This window comes from Arachis ipaensis, chromosome B5 (genome assembly GCF_059453495.1).
Source record: "Arachis ipaensis isolate K30076 ecotype BB chromosome B5, ASM5945349v1, whole genome shotgun sequence".
In the NCBI taxonomy this organism is placed as follows: domain Eukaryota; kingdom Viridiplantae; phylum Streptophyta; class Magnoliopsida; order Fabales; family Fabaceae; genus Arachis; species Arachis ipaensis.
In genome coordinates, this window is record NC_142440.1 from 47,930,173 (window position 1) to 47,948,185 (window position 18,013).

Genomic DNA, 18,013 nt, shown 5'->3' on the forward strand with positions numbered 1-18,013 from the left:
TTCAGAAGAGGAATACTCATCAGAGCTCATGAAGGGCATAAGGAGGTTCAATGGAATCTCTATGGTCTCTAGATGAGCCTCAGAGTCCTTTGGTTCCTCAGAGGGAAGCTTCTTATTAGTCACTGGATGTCCCAGGAGGTCTTCCTCCTTGGGATTCACGTCCTCCTCTCCCTCATTGGGTTCGGCCATTTTGCTTATGTCAATGGCCTTGCACTCTCCTTTTGGATTCTCTTCTGTATTGCTTGGGAGAGTACTAGGAGGGATTTCAGTGATCCTTTTACTCAGCTGGCCCACTTGTGCTTCCAGATTTCTAATGGAAGATCTTGTTTCATTCATGAAACTTACAGTGGCCTTAGATAGATCAGAGACTAAGTTTGTTAAATTAGAAGTATTTTGTTCAGAGTTCTCTGTCTGTTGCTGAGTGGATGATGGAAAAGGTTTATTATTGTTAAACCTGTTTCTTCCACCATTATTAAAGCCTTGTTGAGGCTTTTGATCCTTCCATGAGAAATTTGGATGATTTCTCCATGATGAGTTATAGGTGCTTCCATAAGGTTCACCTAAGTAATTCACCTCTGCTATTGCAGGGTTTTCAGGATCATAAGCTTCTTCTTCATAAGAAGCCTCTTGAGTACTGTTGGATGCAGCTTGCATTCCATTCAGACTCTGAGAAATCATATTGACTTGCTGAGTCAATATTTTATTCTGAGCCAATATGGCATTCAGAGTATCAACCTCAAGAACTCCCTTCTTCATAGGCGTCCCATTACTCATAGGATTCCTTTCAGAAGTGTACATGAACTGGTTATTAGCAACCATGTCAATGAGTTCTTGAGCTTCTGCAGGCGTTTTCTTTAGGTGAATGGATCCACCTGCAGAAGTGTCCAGTGACATCTTTGGTAGCTCAGATAAACCATCATAGAATATATCCAGGATGGTCCATTCTGAAAGCATGTCAGAAGGACACTTTTTGGTCAACTGTTTGTATCTTTCCCAAGCTTCATAGAGGGATTCACCTTCTTTCTGTCTGAAGGTTTGAACATCAGCTCTAAGCTTGCTCAGCTTTTGAGGAGGAAAGTACTTGGCTAAGAAAGCCGTGACCAGCTTATCCCAAGAGTTCAGGCTGTCTTTGGGTTGAGAATCCAACCATAATCTAGCTCTGTCTCTTACAGCAAAAGGGAAAAGCATGAGCCTGTAGACTTCAGGATCTACTCCATTAGTCTTAACAGTATCACATATCTGCAAGAATTCAGTTAAGAACTGAAAAGGATCTTCAGATGGAAGTCCATGAAACTTGCAGTTCTGCTGCATCAGAGAAACTAATTGAGGTTTCAGCTCAAAGTTGTTTGCTCCAATGGCAGGAATGGAGATGCTTCTTCCATGTAAATTGGAATTAAGTGCAGTAAAGTCACCAAGCATCTTCCTTACATTATTATTATTTTCGGCTGCCATCTCCTCTTCCTGTTCGAAAATTTCTGAAAGGTTTTCTCTGGATTGTTGTAATTTAGCTTCTCTTAATTTTCTCTTCAGAGTCCTTTCAGGTTCTGGATCTGCTTCCACAAGAATGTTCTTATCCTTGCTCCTGCTCATATGACAAAGGAGAAGGCACAGAAAAATAATAATAATAATAATATGGGTTCTTTATACCACAGTATAGGGATCCCTGTATGAGTAGAAGAAGAAGGGGAGACAAAGAATGTAATATAATGGAAGAAACACAACTGTGAGGAGGGTTGAGATGTGAGATGAGATGTTAGTAGATGAATAAATAAATAGAATAAGATGAGAGAGAAGGAATTTTCGAAAATAATTTTTGAAAAAGAGTTAGTGATTTTTGAAAATAGTTTTTGAAAAATGTTAGTAATTTTTGAAAATTAAGATTTAAAATTAAAATAATTAATAAATTAAAAAGAAATTTTGAAAAAGGGGGAAGATATTTTCGAAAATGAGAGAGAGAGAGTTAGTTAGGTAGTTTTGAAAAAGTTAAGAAACAAACAAAAAGTTAGTTAGTTAGTTGAAACAAGTTTTGAAAAGATAGGAAGTTAGGAGGTTAGGAAAGATATTTTGAAAAGATATTTTTGAAAAAGATAAGATGAGAAGATATTTTTGAAAAGATATGATAGAAATTAGTTTTTGAAAAAAAAGATTTGATTTTTAAAATCTCAATTAATGACTTGATTCACAAGAAATCAAAAGATATGATTCTAGAACTTAAAGTTTGAATCTTTCTTAACAAGTAAGTAACAAACTTGAAATTTTTGAATCAAAACATTAATTGATTATGTTATTTTCGAAAATTTGATATAAAAATAAGAAAAAGATTTTTGAAAAATATGTTTGGAATTTTCGAAAATAACTAAGAATTTTGAAAGAGATTTGTTTTTTTGAAAAAGATTTTGAAAAAGATAAGAATTTCAAATTGAAAATTTGATTTGACTCATAAGAAACAACTTGATTTTAAAAATTTTTGAAAAAGTCAAATCCAATTTTCGAATTTGATGAGAGAAAAGAGGAAAAGATATTTTTTTTTATTTTTGAATTTTTATGATGAGAGAGAAAAACACTAAAATGATGCAATGCATGAAATTTTTGGATCAAAACTATGAATGCATGCAAGAATGCTATGAATGTCAAGATGAACACCAAGAACACTTTGAAGATCATGATGAACACCAAGAACATCTTTTTGAAAAATTTTTGATGCAAAGAAAACATGTAAGACACCAAACTTAGAATTCTTTAATGCTTAGGCAATAAGAATTCAAGAGTGCATATGATAAACATGAAAAGACACAAAACAAAAAAAATCATCAAGATCAAACAAGAGGACTTACCAAGAACAACTTGAAGATCATGAAGAACACTATGACTGCATGAAATTTTCAAAAAATGCAAGATGCATATGCAAGTGACAACAAACTTATGATATGACTCAAGACTCAAACAAGAAACACAAAAATATTTTTTATTTTTATAATTTTCTAATTTTTTTTTGGATTTTTATTTTATATTTTTCGAAAAATTCTTTTGAAAAAGAAAATAAGGATTCCAAAATTTTTAATATGAATTCCAGGAATCTTATGCTCTAAAGCTCCAATCAAAGGGTCAGGCATGGCTTAATAGCCAGCCAAGCTTTAGTATGTAACTCAGACATGACACGCCTGACATACTCATTCCCAAAGGAATTAGACATGGCTTTACAGCCAGCCAGGCTTCACATGCTTCATGAAACACTAGAATTCATTCTTAAAAATTTTGAATAAATTTTTTTTTGAAAATAATTTTTTTTTTCGAAAACAGATGAGAAAATTTTAGAAATATTTTTGAAAAATTTTTGAAAATAAAATAAAAAGAAAATTACCTAATCTGAGCAACAAGATGAACCGTCAGTTGTCCAAACTCGAACAATCCCCGGCAACGGCGCCAAAAACTTGGTGCACGAAATTGTGATGTCCAGGCTCAAACTATTCCTGGCACGTGAGCAACTTGGTACGCGTAATCGTGATTACACATTCATAATTTGTCACAACTTCGATACAATTAACCAGCAAGTGCACTGGGTCGTCCAAGTAATACCTTACGTGAGTAAGGGTCGAATCCCACGGAGATTGTTGGTATGAAGCAAGCTATGGTCACCTTGCAAATCTCAGTCAGGCAGATATAAAGTGATAATGGTGTTTTCGAATATTATATAATAAAATAGGGATAGAGATACTTATGTAATTCATTGGTAGGAATTTCAGATAAGCGAATGGAGATGCTTTCGTTCCTCTGAACCTCTGCTTTCCTGCTATCTTCATCCAGTCAGTCTTACTCCTTTCCATGGCTGGCTTTATGTGATACATCACCACTGTCAATGGCTACTTTCGGTCATCTCTCGGGAAAATGATCCAATGCCCTGTCACGGCACGGCTAATCGTCTGGAGGCATCACCCTTGCCAATGGCTTCATCTTATCCTCTCAGTGAATAATATGCTCACGCACCCTGTCACGGCACGGCTATTCATCTGTCGGTTCTCGATCAAGCTGGAATAGGATTTACTATCCTTTTGCGTCTGTCACTAACGCCCTGCAATCGCGAGTTTGGAGCTCGTCACAGTCATTCATTCATCGAATCCTACTCGGAATACCACAGACAAGGTTTAGACTTTCCGGATTCTCTTGAATGCCGCCATCATTCTAGCTTACGCCACGAAGATTCTGGTTAAGAGATCTAAGAGATATTCATTCTAGCTTATTTCATGTAGAACGGAAGTGTTTGTCAGGCACGCGTTCATAAAGGAGAAGGATGATGAGCGTCACACATAATCATCACCTTCATCACGTTCTTGGGTGCGAATGGATATCTTAGAAGCGAAATAAGATGAATTGAATAGAAAATAGTAGTACTTTGCATTAATCTTTGAGGAATAGCAGAGCTCCACACCTTAATCTATGGAGTGTAGAAACTCTACCGTTGAAATTACATAAGTGAAAGTCCAGGCATGGCCGAGATGGCCAGCCCCTAAAGTCTAAGAACAATAAGTTCAAAGATGATCCTAAGATCCTAAGATGATCAAAAGATGCCTAATACAATAGTAAAAGGTCCTATTTATAATAAACTAGCTACTAGGGTTTACATGCGTAAGTAATTGATGCATAAATCCACTTCCTGGGCCCACTTGGTGTGTGTTTGGGCTGAGCCTGAGTGTTGCACGTGTAGAGGTCCTTCCTGGGGTTGAACGCCAGCTTTTGTGCCAGTTTGGGCGTTCAACTCTGGTTTTGGCTCCTTTTCTGGCGCTGGACGCCAGATTTGAGTAGAAAGCTGGCGTTGAACGCCAGTTTATGTCATCTATTCTTTGCCAAAGTACTGACTATTATATATTTCTGGAAAGCTCTGGATGTCTACTTTTTAACGCAATTGGAAGCGCGCTATTTCGAGTTCTGTAGCTCCAGAAAATCCACTTTGAGTTCAGGGAGGTCAGAATCCAACAGCATCAGCAGTCCTTCTTCAACCTCTGAATCAGATTTTTGCTCAAGTCCCTCAATTTCAGCCAGAAAATACCTGAAATCACAGAAAAACACACAAACTCATAGTAAAGTCCAGAAATGTGAATTTAACATAAAAACTAATGAAAACATCCCTAAAAGTAACTAGATCCTACTAAAAACATACTAAAAACAATGCCAAAAAGCGTATAATTTATCCGCTCATCATTAGACCAGGATTTTAGTCCTTTAGGCCCTCCTATCCACTGATGCTCAAAACCTTGGGATCCTTTTTATTTGCCCTTGCCTTTTGGTTTTAAGGGTTATTGGCTTTTTGCTCTTGCCTCTTGTTTTTAAGAGCTTTTGGCTTTTTCTGCTTGCTTTTTCTCTCTCTCTTTTTTTTTTCTTTTTCTGCAAGCTTTTTTCTTTGGTACTTTTTCTTGCTTCAAGAATCATTTTTTATGATTTTTCAGATTATCAATAACATTTCTCATGTTCATCATTATTTCAAGAGCCAACATATTTAACAGTCTTAAACAACAAATTCAAAAGACATATGCACTGTTCAAGCATTCATTCAGAAGACAGAGAGCATTGCCACCACATTTAACTAATTAGAATTTCTCTTATTAAAACTCGAAATTTTATTGCCTCTTATTCAAAAGAATTACTACTTTATTCATGTTTGCTGATGATGAGAAAAATAAACTATAGCTTAATTGGAGATAAAATCAAAATAGATACTAATTACTATTATATGACTCCTAAGGTAAACTTCTATAAGAACACTGTCACAGAGTTAAGGCATGAATTGGAAATTAACAACCTTTATTCTAGGGGAACGGGGGTTCCTCTGATCCTTGGGGTGCTTGGTCCTACAAGAGAAGACTTTTGGCGCTTTAATTCCCTTAAGTCACGCCCTTGCTCCTCTTGTTCTTTAAACATATAGGTCAGCATTTGACTGTGTTCCTTCTGTTCTTTTATTATTTGCTCCATAGCTTCCCGTATCTTGGTAACAGACGTCTCAAGATACACCCAGTATTCAGATTGAGGGATATCTGGGAGGAATTCTTGTGCTCTCTTCTTGATGGGATCCTCCTGTGCTTGTTGTTTTTGCTTGTCAGTCTGCCACATATTAGCATAGAACTCCTGGACCATGTTCCTTCCTACTTTCGTTTCAGGATTAGCTAGGATTTCCCAGTTCCTGATTCGAATTTGCTCCTGGATCTCCGGATATTCATCTTCTTTCAGATCGAATCTAACTTCCGGGATCACTGATCTCAGACCCATTATTTTAAGGTAATGGTCTGAATGTTCTTTAGATAAGAACTTCCCTTGATTCCAAAGTGGTTTTGGAACGCTCTCTTTCTTGCCTCTTGGAGTGGGTTGTTTTCCTTTAGGAGCCATGATCTTAGTGATCTCGGATAAACACACCAAACTTAGAGGTTTGCTTGTCCTCAAGCAAAAGAAGAGAAAGGAGAGGGATAGAAGGAGAGCTAGGTGCAATTGTTGATGGAGGAGGAGGGAGGCCGAACCCAAATATAAAGGGATCGGGGGGTGGGTTATCGAAAAATTGGAAAAGATAAGATAAAAAGATTGAGTTGAAAAAGATAAGATAGAAGATATAGTTTAATTTTGAAAAGATATGATAGATTTTTGAAAAAGATAAATCTGAATTTTGAAAAAGATAATATGGAGATTTGAAAAAGATATGGATTAGTTGAAAAGATTTTAAAGTGAAAAAGATAGATTTGTTTTCAGAAAAGATTTGAAAAGAGTTGGATTGAATTTGGAAAGAGGGATTTTTAGAAATTAAGGATTTTAGAAATCAGGGTTCTTAACATGTTCATGTAAAAATCATGCATTGAAACATAAAATTTGAAATTAGAATGGAAATACGTGTGGAAAAAAAAATGAATTTGGCTCCTCCCTGCCTTCCTGGCATTTGAACGCCTAAACACTGCCTGTTTTGGGCGTTCAGCGCCCAAATGCTGCTCTCCTGGGCGTTCAACGCCCAGCTGCTGCCATTACTGGCGTTCAACGCCCAGTGGGTGCCCCTTTCTGGCGTTGAACGCCCAGATTGCTACCATTACTGGCGTTTAACGCCCAGTGGATGCCCATTTTGGGCGTTGAACGCCCAAAATATACTTTTACTGGCGTTTTCTTGCCAGTGAGCTCTTTTTCCCTGTTTTCTGTGCCGAGGTCTTCTGTAAATGATTATTTACCTTGTTGTCAATGAACTCTATATAAACAAATAAAATAAAAATAGAAATAGGGCAAAGTGCTTAGAGGATTGTTGCCCCATGGCTGGGTTGCCTCCCAGCAAGCGCTTCTTTATTGTCTTTAGCTGGACCTTACTGAGCTTTTAATCTAGCTTCAGCCTTGAGCATTCTTGCTCAATGTTGCATTCAAGATAATGCTTGATTCTCTGTCCATTGACAATGAACTTCTTATCAGAATCAATATCTTGAAGCTCCACATAACCATATGGTGATACACTTGTAATCACGTATGGTCCCTTCCACCGGAATTTCAGTTTCCCAAGGAATAGCCTGAGTCTAGAGTTAAACAACAGGACCTTCTGTCCTGGTTCAAAGATTCTAGATGACAGCTTTCTGTCATGCCATTTTTTTTATTTTTCTTTATAAAGCTTGGCATTTTCGAAGGCTGTGAATCTGAATTCCTCTAGCTCATTTAGCTGGAGCAATCGTTTTTCTCCTGCTAATTTGGCATCAAAGTTTAGGAATCTGGTTGCCCAGTAGGCCTTATGTTCCAGTTCCACGGGTAGGTGACATGCCTTACCATACACGAGTTGGTATGGAGATGTCCCTATGGGGGTCTTGAATGCTGTCTTGTAAGCCCACAGAGCATCATCCAAGCTCCGTGCCCAATCCTTTCTACAGGTATTTACTGTCCGTTCCAGGATTCTCTTTAATTTTCTATTAGAGACTTCAGCTTGCCCATTGGTTTGTGGATGATATGGAGTGGCCACCTTGTGGCGAATTCCATACCGAACCATGGCAGAGTAAAGCTGTTTATTGCAGAAGTGAGTGCCCCCATCACTGATTAGTACTCTAGGGACACCAAACCTGCTAAAGATATGCTTTTGGAGGAACTTCAGCACTGTTTTAGTATCATTGGTGGGTGTGGCAATAGCCTCAACCCATTTTGATACATAGTCAACTGCCACCAGAATATAAGTGTTTGAGTATGATGGTGGGAAAGGTCCCATGAAGTCAATTCCCCATACGTCAAACAACTCAATTTCCAAGATTCCTTTTTGAGGCATGGCGTAACCATGAGGCAGATTACCAGCTCTTTGGCAACTGTCACAATTACGTACAAACTCTTGGGAATCTTTTTAGAGTGTGGGCCAATAGAAGCCACATTGGAGGACCTTGGTGGCTGTTCGCTCACCTCCGAAATGGCCTCCATATTGAGATCCGTGGCAATGCCACAGGATCCTCTGTGCTTCTTCTCTAGGCACACACCTACGGATAATTCCGTCTGCACATCTCTTAAAGAGATAAGGTTCATCCCACAAGTAGTACTTTGCATCAGTAATTAATTTCTTCTTTTGTATCCTGTTGTACTCCTTGGGTATGAACCTTGCAGCTTTATAGTTTGCAATATCGGCAAACCATGGTGCTTCCTGAATGGCAAATAAATGCTCATCAGGAAACGTCTCAGAGATCTCAAGAAAGGGGAGAGACGTCCCTTCCACTGGCTCTATCCGGGACAGATGATCAGCCACTTTGTTCTCTGTCCCTTTTCTGTCTCTTATTTCTATATCAAACTCTTGGAAAAGCAATACCCATCTGATGAGCCTGGGTTTTGAATCCTGCTTTGTGAGTAGATATTTAAGAGCAGCATGGTCAGTATACACAATCACTTTTGATCCTACTAAGTATGATCTGAACTTGTCAATGGCGTAAACCACTGCAAGTAGTTCTTTTTCTGTGGTTGTGTAATTTTTCTGGGCATCATTTAGAACGCGACTGGCGTAATAAATGACGTGCAGAAGCTTGTCGTGCCTCTGTCCCAATACTGCACCGATGGCATGATCACTGGCATCACACATTAGCTCAAATGGTAATGTCCAGTCTGGTGCAGAAATGACTGGTGCTGTGACCAGCTTAGCTTTCAGCATTTCAAACGCCTGCAGGCACTCTGTGTCAAACACAAATGGCGTGTCAGCAGCTAGCAGATTGCTTAGAGGTTTTGCGATTTTTGAAAAATCCTTTATAAACCTCCTATAGAATCCTGCATGCCCCAGAAAGCTTCTGATTGCCTTAACATTGGCAGGTGGTGGTAATTTTTCAATTACCTCTATTTTTGCTTGATCCACCTCTATTCCGTTGTTTGAGATTTTATGCCCAAGAACAATTCCTTCAGTCACCATGAAGTGACACTTTTCCCAGTTTAAAACTAGGTTGGTCTCTTGGCATCTTTTCAGAACAAGTTTCAGGTGATCAAGACAGGAGCTAAATGAGTCTCCGTATACTGAGAAGTCATCCATGAAGACTTCCAGAAATTTTTCCACCATATCAGAGAAAATAGAGAGCATGCATCTCTGGAAGGTTGCAGGCGCATTACATAGCCCAAATGGCATCCTTCTATAAGCAAACACTCCAGATGGACATGTGAATGTTGTTTTCTCTTGATCTTGGGGATCTACTGCAATCTGGTTATAGCCTGAGTAGCCATCCAAAAAGCAGTAATAATCATGACCTGCTAGTCTTTCTAGCATCTGGTCTATAAATGGTAAAGGAAAATGATCCTTTCTGGTGGCTGTATTGAGCCTTCTATAGTCAATACACATGCGCCACCCTGTAACTGTTCTTGTAGGAACCAGTTCATTTTTTTCATTATGAATCACTGTCATGCCTCCCTTTTTTGGGACGACTTGAACAGGGCTCACCCAGGGGCTATCAGAAATAGGATAAATAATCCCAGCCTCCAGTAATTTGGTGACCTCTTTCTGCACCACTTCTTTTATGGCTGGATTTAGCCGCCTCTGTGGTTGAACCACTGGTTTGGCATTATCCTCCAATAAGATTTTGTGCATGCATCTAGCTGGGCTTATGCCCTTAAGGTCACCTATGGACCACCCAAGAGCTGTCTTGTGTGTCCTTAGCACTTGAATAAGTGCCTCCTCTTCCTGTGAATTTAAAGCAGAGCTTATGATCACTGGAAAAGTATCACCTTCTCCCAGAAATGCATATTTCAAGGATGGTGGTAATGGCTTGAGCTCGGGTTTAGGAGGTTTTTCCTCTTCCAGAAGAAATTTCAGAGGCTCTTTCATGTCCTCTGAGTCCTCCAAGTCAGGTTGAACATCCTTAAAGATGTTTTCCAACTCTGATTCAAGACTCTCAGCCATGTTGATCTCTTCTACCAAAGAATCAATAGGATCAACTTTCATGCAGTCTTTTGATGTGTCTGGATGCTGCATGGCTTTGACAGCGTTCAACTTGAATTCATCATCATTGACTCTCAGGGTTATTTCCCCCTGTTGGACGTCAATGAGGGATCTTCCAGTTGCTAGGAAGGGTCTTCCTAGAATGAGAGTAGCACTCTTGTGCTCCTCCATTTCCAGCACAACAAAGTCAGTGGGAAAGGCGAATGGCCCAACTCTGACAATCATGTCTTCAATCACGCCTGATGGGTATTTAGTGGAACCATCAGCAAGTTGGAGACATATCCGGGTTGGTTTAACTTCTTCAGTTAAGCCAAGCTTCCTGATAGTGGATGCAGGTATTAGGTTGATGCTTGCCCCAAGATCGCATAAAGCTGTCTTCGTGCAATTACCTTCTAATATGCATGGTATCAGAAAGCTCCCAGGGTCTTTAAGCTTTTCAGGAAAGCTCTTCAGAATGACTGCACTGCATTCTTCAGTGAGGAGAACTCTTTCTGTTTCTCTCCAATCCTTCTTATGACTCAAGATCTCTTTCATGAACTTGGCATAAGAAGGTATTTGCTTAAGTGCTTCTGCAATTGGAATCTTTATTTCAAGAGTCCTGAGATAATCTGCAAAGCGAGCAAATTGCTTATCCTGCTCCTCTTTCCGGAGTTTTTGAGGATAAGGTATCTTGGCTTTATATTCTTCAACCTTAGTTGCTGCAGGTTTATTGCCTACAGAAGTGGTTGAAGAAGCCTTTTTAGAGGGGTTGTTATCAGCATTTGTGTGTGTCTGATCCCTCACTGGCAATTGAGTGCCAGAGTTAGAAGCTGAAGTGACGTGAGAAGCCAACTCCTTGTCTGTTCCTGGCGTTTGAACGCCAGAATTGTGCCCATTTTGGGCATTCAGCGCCAGATCCTGCCTATTTTGGGCGTTCAACGCCAGATCCTTGCCCATTTCTGGCGTTGAACGCCAGTCCTGCTTTGTTTCTGGTGTTGAACGCCAGTTTTGGCCATGGTCTGGGCGTTCAGCGCCAGCCTTCCACCAATTTTTCCCTGGGCTCTTACTGTCCTCTGGTGAATTTTGGGTGGTTTGCTCATTTCTTAGCTTTTTGCTGCCTTGAGGTGGGGTACTTAATGTTCTCCCACTTCTTAGTTGAACTGCTTGGCATTCTTCTGCTATTTGCCTTGACAGCTGCTGCTTTGTTTGCTTAAACTGTTCGTCCATATGTATATTAGCCATCCTTGTCTCTTGTAACCTGTCTTTAAGTTCGGCTAGCTGCTTTGTTAGAAAGTCCAATTGCTGATTGAATTCAGCAGCTTGTTTTACAAGACTGAGTTTAGCATTTACTGTTTTAACCTCTTCATTCATGGAAGGGTTGCTGCTTAGGTACAGATGCTGATTCTTGGCAACTGTATCAATGAGCTCTTGAGCCTCTTCAATTGTCTTTCTCATGTGGATAGATCCACCAGCTGAGTAATCTAGAGACATCTGAGCTCCTTCTGCAAGCCCATAGTAGAAGATGTCTAACTGAACCCACTCTGAAAACATTTCAGAGGGGCATTTTTGTAGCATCTCTCTATATCTCTCCCAGGCATCATAAAGAGATTTGTTATCTCCTTGTTTAAAGCCTTGGATGTCTAGCCTTAGCTGTGTCATCCTTTTTGGAAGAAAATACTGATTCAGGAATTTTTCTGTCAGCTGTTTCCATGTCCTTATGCTGGCTTTAGGTTGGTTATTTAACCACCTCTTAGCTTGATCTTTTACAGCAAATGGAAACAGTAATAGTCTGTAGACATTCTGATCTATTTTCTTATCATGTACTGTGTCAGCAATTTGTAAAAATTGTGCCAGAAACTCTGTAGGTTCTTCTTGTGGAAGACCGGAATACTGGCAGCTTTGCTGCACCATGATAATGAGCTGAGGATTCAACTCAAAGCTACTGACTCCAATGGAGGGTATGCAGATACTACTCCTATATGAAGCAGTAGAGGGGTTAGAATATGACCCCAGAGTCCTCCTGGACTATTCATTTCCACTTAGGTCCATGATGGAGAAAGGGGAGATGATGTAAAATAGAGAAAATATTTTTATTTATTTATTTATTAATTTATTTCGAAAATAAAATAAATCAAAATAAAATAAATAAAAATGAGTAAAAGGTTTTCGAAAAAGTGAGGAGAGAGAAAGTGGTTAGGAGATTTTGAAAAAGATATGCTGATTTTTGAAAAAGGTTTTAAATTTTGAAATAAAAATATGAATTTTTGAAATATATTTCGAAAATTTGTTTTTAAAATAGAGAGAAAAGATATTTTTGATTTTTAAGAGGAAAGAGAAAAACAATAAGATAGCACAAGATTTAAAATTTTTAGATCTAATGCTCCTTATTTTCGAAAATTTTGGAGGGAAAACACCAAGGAACACCAAACTTAAAAATTTTAAGATCAAGACACAAGAAAAACTCAAGAACACTTTGAAGACTTACAAGAACACAAGAACATGAAGGAAGAACACCAAACTTAAAATTTTTTTGAAAACCAAAATAAATTTTTCAAAAATCAAGGGAAATCAACAGGAAAACACCAAACTTAAAGTTTGGCACAAAATTTAATAGAGAAAATATTATTTTTGAAAAAAGTTTTAAAAAGAGTGTACCAAACTGCCACGGGCTTAGACTAACGCTCTAGCCAATTGGGTAGTAAAATGTAACACTTGTTTTAAAGAAGGGTATTTTTAACCAAGAACAATAATAAGAGACTCTAAACCAAAAAGAAAAATTTTCCTAATCTAAGCAACAAAATAAACCGTCAGTTGTTCAAACACGAACAATCCCCGGCAACGGCGCCAAAAACTTGGTGCACGAATTGTGAATCACACTTTTCCCAACTCGTACCACTAACCAGCAAGTGCACTGGGTCGTCCAAGTAATACCTTACGTGAGTAAGGGTCGAATCCCACGGAGATTGTTGGTTTGAAGCAATCTATGGTTATCTTGTAAATCTTAGTCAGGAAGTCAAATATGTTTATCAGTTGAATTGCGAATAACCAAGAAAGCATAAATTAAGGGTTACTTGTTATGCAGTAATGGAGAATATGTTGGAGTTTTGGAGATGCTTTGTCTTCTGAATCTCTGCTTTCCTCTATCTTCTAATTCACACACGCACGTCCTCCTATGGCAAGCTGTGTGTTGGTGGATCACCGTTGTCAATGGCTACCTTCCATCCTTCCAGTGAAAACTACGCTCACGCGCTCTGTCACAGCACGGCTAATCACCGGTTGGTTCTCGATCCGGTTGGAATAGGATTTACTATCCTTTTGCGTCTATCACTAACGCCCAGCCTTCAGGAGTTTGAAGCTCGTCACAGTCATTCAATCCTTGAATCCTACTCGGAATACCACAGACAAGGTTTAGACTTTTCGGATTCTCATGAATGCCGCCATCAGTTCTAGCTTATACCACGGAGATTCTGATTAAGGAATCTAAGAGATACTCATTCAACCGTATATAGAACGGAGGTGGTTGTCAGGCACATGTTCATGATTTGAGGGAGGTGATGAGTGTCACAGATCATCACCTCCATCACAGTTAAGCGCGAATGAACATCTTAGATAGGAACAAGCGTGTTTGAATGAAAAATAGAAATACTTGCTTTAATTCATCGAGACACAGCAGAGCTCCTCACCCCCAACAATGGGGTTTAGAGACTCATGCCGTCAGAGAATACAAAGTTTAGATTTAAAATGTCATGAGATGTCAAAATAAGTCTCTAAAAGTTGTTTAAATACTAAACTAGTAGCCTAGGTTTACAAAAAATGAGTGAACTATGATGGATGATGCAGAGATCCACTTCTGGGGCCCACTTGGTGTGTGCTGGGCTGAGATTTAAGCAATTCACGTGCAGAGGCCATTTGTGGAGTTGAACGCTAGTTTTTGTGCCAGTTTGGGCGTTCAACTCCAGCTTTTGATCCTTTTCTGGCGCTGGACGCCAGAATTGGGCAGAGAACTGGCGTTGAACGCCAGTTTACGTCATCTATCCTTGTGCAAAGTATGGACTATTATATATTGCTGGAAAGCCCTGGATGTCTACTTTCCAACGCAATTGAAAGCATGCCATTTCGAGTTTTGTAACTCCAGAAAATCCACTTTGAGTGCAGGGAGGTCAGAATCCAACAACATCAGCAGTCCTTTTTCAGCCTGAATCAGATTTTTGCTCAGCTCCTTCAATTTCAGCCAAAAAAATACTTGAAATTACAGAAAAACACACAACTCATAGTAAAGTCCAGAAATATGAATTTTTCCTAAAAACTAATGGAAATAAACTAAAAACTAACTAGAATATACTCAAAACTATATGAAATTAATCCCAAAAAGCGTATAAAATATCCGCTCATCAATAAGCAGTAGCAACCTTATGTGACACTCCATAGAGCTTGATCAATACTTCTACCTTCCTGTTACAAAAGTGGGATCCTTGTTCGCTCACGATTGCTCGTGGCGACCCATAACGGCATACAATGTGATTCCTAATAAAAAACACAACGGCATTGGCATCGTCAAGGCGGGTAGGTATGGCCTCTACCCACTTTGACACGTAGTCAACCGCTAACAGAATATACAGATACCCACTAGAGTTGGGAAACGGTCCCATAAAGTCAATGCCCCATACATCAAATATCTCACAGAACAACATAGGTTGTTGAGGCATTTCATCCTTTTGGGATGCGTTTCCTGACTTCTGACACTGATGGCAAGACACACATAACTGGTTAGCATCCTTGAATAAGGTTGGCTACCAGAATCCACAATCCAACACTTTTTTAGTGGTCCTTTGTGGGCCAAAGTGGCCACCACATTCGGACGAATGACAAGCTTCAAGAATTGGTTGGAATTCAGACTCCGGGACACATCTTCGAATTACTTGGTCCACGCCCCTCTTCCACAAGTGAGGGTCATTCCAAATATAGTATTTGGAACCCCTCCTCAACTTGTCCCTTTGGTTTTTCGAAAAGTTGGGAGGGAAGATTTTCTCAACCAAGTAGTTCGCCATTGGGGCAAACCAAGGAAAGCTATCCGACACAGCATGCAAACTATCCAATGGGAATGAGTCATTGATCGGAAATGGATCAATTTTTAAATTCTCAATGCGGCTTAAATAATCCGCAACCAGGTTTTGAGATCCACTCCGGTCCCTAATCTCAATGTCGAATTCTTGCAAAAGCAAGATCCAACGTATGAGTCTAGGCTTTGACTCATTCTTTGTCAATAAGTACTTTAAAGCTGCATGATCCGTGTATACCACTATCTTTGAACCTAGCAAATAAGATCTGAATTTATCCAAAGCATGAACAATAGCTAGGAGTTCTTTTTCAGTAGTGGTATAGTTGGATCGTGCTACATCTAGTGTCTTAGAAGAGTAAGCAATGACATAAGGGAGTTTACCATCGCGTTGTGCAAGCGCGGCACCTACCGCATGGTTTGACGCATCGCACATTATCTCAAATGGCAACGTCCAGTTGGGGCCTCGCACAATTGGTACCGTGGTAAGAACTCTCCTTAGATCTTCAAAAGATTTTACACATTCACTATCAAACACAAAATCCACATCTTTTTGGAGTAGGCACGACAATGGCAAAGCAATCTTGCTGAAGTCCTTGATAAAGCGCCTATAAAATCCTGCATGTTCCAAAAACGAGCGGACCTCCCTCACGGATGAGGGGTAAGGCAAAGTGGTGATAACATCGACCTTGGCCGGGTCTACAGAAATGCCTTCATGAGATACTACATGTCCTAACACTATACCTTGTTGTACCATAAAGTGACATTTTTCAAAATTTAAGACAAGGTTAGTGTCAACACATCTAGCTAGGACCTTGGCCAAGCTCTCTAAACAATAATCAAACAAAGTACCATAAACGCTAAAGTCGTCGATAAAGACTTCCAGACAATTCTCCATTAGATCGGAGAAGACCCTCGTCATGCACCGCTGAAAAGTAGCGGGTGCGTTACATAGTCTACATGGCATCCTTTTATAGGCAAAGGTGCCAAACGGACAAGTGAATGTGGTCTTCTCCTGATCTTCAAGAGCAATATGTATCTGTAAGTAGCCAGTAAATCCATCAAGAAAGCAGTAGTGAGATTTACCTGCCAAGCAGTCTAGCATCTGATCGATGAAGGGTAAGGGGTAATGGTCCTTCCGTGTAGCGGCGTTCAATCTTTTGTAGTCAATACATACTCGCCACGCATTTTGTACTCTTTTAGTGACCAATTCACCGTCGTCCTTCTTGACCGTTGTGATGCCCGACTTCTTGGGGACAACCCGAACCGGGCTCACCCACTCACTGTCAGAGATTGGGTATATGATATCCGCATCCAGTAATCGGGTGACCTCTTTCTTCACTACATCGAGGATGGTTGGGTTGAGCCTCCTTTGCGGTTGCCTAACTGGCTTAGCTCCATCTTGGAGAAATATCTTATGCATGCACTTGCGGGGGTCAATTCCCACAATATCCGCTAAGCTCCATCCTATTGCTTTCGTGTACTTTCTTAGAACATCTAGGAGCTTTCCCTCTTCTTCACTTGAGAGCTCACTAGCAATAATGACCGGAAACCTTTGGTTATCCTCTAAGAATGCATACTTCAAATGAGATGGAAGGGGCTTCAGTTCACTTTTTGTCTCAAGATGAGGTTCCTTTTCATCAAGCTCATGGGACTCATTCTTGACAACTTCCTCATGTTCATCTTCTTGGTCATCTGTCTCCTCAATAATGTGGTAGCACAACTTGTCATGGTCTTCTTTTTGCACTTCTGCTACCACATCATCAATCACATCACATCGGAGCACGGAATGTTCTTCGGGAGGATGTTTCATGGCTTCCTCTAAATTGAACTTGATAATCTTGTCTCCAACCCCAAAGGAATATATACCGGTGAAGGCATCTAACTTGAATTTGGAGATTTTGAGGAAGGGTCTACCAAGTAGAACGGAGGATGAGCTTCTATTTTCTGCTGGAGGCATTTTAAGGATGTAAAAGTCAACTGGAAAAACCAAGTCCTTACTTGCCACGAGTACATCTTCCGCTATCCCCATCACTGTGATCACACTTTTATCGGCTAAGGTAAACTTCGCCGCCGACTTCTTCAATGGAGCTAAATTCAACCACAAATAGATAGAAAGTGGCATGATGCTTACACAAGCTCCCAAGTCACACATACAATCATGAAAAGTGTGTCCACTAATACAACAAGACACTAAGCACGGTCCAGGGTCACCACATTTTCTTGGAATAGGTTCCATCAAGGAAGAAATTGAACTACCCAAGGATAATGTCTCCAATTCTCCTATCCTATCCTTGTGTATACACAAGTCTTTCAAAAATTTTGCATACTTTGGAATTTGTTAAATAGCATCAAGGAGTGGTATAGTTACCTCAACCTTTTTGAACACTTGAAGCATGCTCAAATCAAACTCCGGTGTTTTCTTTTCCTTCTTCACCATGGAAGGGAATGGAATAGGAATGGACTCATCCACTATAGCTTTCCTCTTGGGTTCCTTGAGGTTTACTCCTTCTTCCTCACGCCTTTTGTCTACCACCTCTTCTTCATGTGGAGCTTCAATAACTACCTCTTCCTCATGAATTTCTCTCATG

General features: G+C 39.7%; 1 non-coding gene across 1 annotated transcript; it reads left to right on the plus strand.

The window, feature by feature from the left end:
• The first annotated feature begins 948 nt into the window (after positions 1-948).
• On the plus strand, positions 949-1,056 carry LOC148564093 (small nucleolar RNA R71). Its single transcript, XR_015884169.1, has one exon. It is a non-coding gene; the product is annotated as a small nucleolar RNA R71 (small nucleolar RNA).
• The last annotated feature ends 16,957 nt before the right edge of the window (positions 1,057-18,013 follow it).